The sequence below is a fragment of the Octopus bimaculoides genome, chromosome 23 (assembly GCF_001194135.2).
Source record: "Octopus bimaculoides isolate UCB-OBI-ISO-001 chromosome 23, ASM119413v2, whole genome shotgun sequence".
Lineage (NCBI taxonomy): Eukaryota > Metazoa > Mollusca > Cephalopoda > Octopoda > Octopodidae > Octopus > Octopus bimaculoides.
In genome coordinates, this window is record NC_069003.1 from 13,515,267 (window position 1) to 13,517,225 (window position 1,959).

Sequence of the window (1,959 nt, forward strand, 5' to 3'; positions counted from 1 at the left end):
AAAAAAAAAAAAACTCCAATTACCACTTCATGAAAGTTTAAAGAACCCGATAAAATCCATCAAGTTCCGGGGTTCAATCCCATTATGCGGCATACTGGACCAGCGTTTTCTACAATAGTCCGATGATGTGAGAGCTAGAGTTTAGTACCCCGCTTATAAAGCAGGCCCAAATGCTCTGGCCCCATAAAAGCATCGTGCAGAGCTATGCTACTGTTGAAAAGTTTACAGCAATGGTTCTCAACCAGGATACATATGGCCCTTGTGGGGGTCCATAAAAGATTTTGTTGTTTAAGTTTATCTGCAATAAATTGCTTATACTTCTACAATATTCAAAATATTATTTTTTAAAATACAATTCTTAATAATATTTAAATATAAAAAAATCGAAGCATTTTTTTAGGCGTTCGCCTGGCTGTGTGGTAAGAAGTTTACTTCCCAACCACATGGTCCTGGGTTCAGTCCCACTGCGTGACACCTTGGGTAAGTGTCTTCTATTATAAACCTCAAGCCGACCAAACCCTTGTGAGTGGATTTGGTTGACTGAAACTGAAAGAAACTTGTCGTGTGTGTGTGTCCACCATCACCACTTGACAACCAGTGTTGGTTTGTTTACATCCCCGTAAACTAGCATTTCGGCAAAAAAATCGATAGAATAAGTACCAGGCTTCAAAAAATGAGTGGGGTCGATTCATTCGACTAAAATAAATTCCCCAAGGCGGTGCCCCAGCATGGCTCTAGTCTAATGACTGAAACAAGTAAAAGATAAAAGAGAATGACTACGGAGGTCTAGGGAAGTAAAATAGACATCAAAGGGATTCATAGGCAAAGAATGAACCAGATTTAGAGTAATGGGAAGTTATATGCCTTGCTGAAGGACACAATACACCGCCTGTTCCAGAAGTTGAACCTAAGACCTTATGATCGTGTGCCCAACACCCTAATCGATAGGTCATGCACCTTAACAGTTATCTATAATGACCATGAAAGGAGTCGCAGTTAACGTGACAGGTACGAAGTAGATGAGTACAATACAGTGAACAACCTCCAATAGAGATTACAGTTAAAATGACAGATTAAAGGAAAAAAGGCGAGGGGTGGCATAAGTGAAACGGTAGAGGGTGATAAAGGATGGAAACGTATGAAAACACACAACTACGTACGTACATATATAAAAACGATCATTCATACCTGCCATCTCTGAAGAGCATAAGATGGTAGATAAATGTCCTGTTACCTAATAATAGTCACTGCGAAACCTGTTAATAAGATGGGCTGAAATGGATCTATAATACTGTAAATTTTGGTTAATATACCCACTCTATTGACAACTCATGTGACTGCCTTCTTTTTCTCGCTTGCGAATGAAGGATATATAATAACAGTAATTCTAGGATGGAATTTATAAATATTTGATACATTGCTACGTACATTTCCACCAATCACATGATTTCGACATCAGAGTCGCTATCCTTGGGATTAGTACAGTATAGTCCGTATTATCTGAGGATATCCGGCTAATCATCATCATTGATGACTCATTTCATAAAGTGATTTGTGGAAACGTGCGTAGCGATGTATTAAATACTAGCTGATGTACCCAGTAATTCCCGGGTAAGCGGGGCTTATCCCTTGGTTCCGTTCTCATAATTGTTTCGCTAATCCTATAACAACAATACAAAGTATGTAGCCCTTAAAACGGTTTTTGTGCATTTACAGAGAATACCGAATTGTCTTACACAGGATCTTGTTTTTAGGAATTTCCAATAAGTTATGAATCCCCAAATTGTGAAGTCAGTTATGTAATCACATGAAATTAGTTGTCCGATAGTAAGAATTCAAATAAAGTAGCCCCGTATCTGTAGATTCTATCAAATTTTGAAAATGAAATGTATTTTAATAAATACCTACTTTACAACTATTTAAAGTAAGCATACATTTTTTGGGACACCCTATATATAT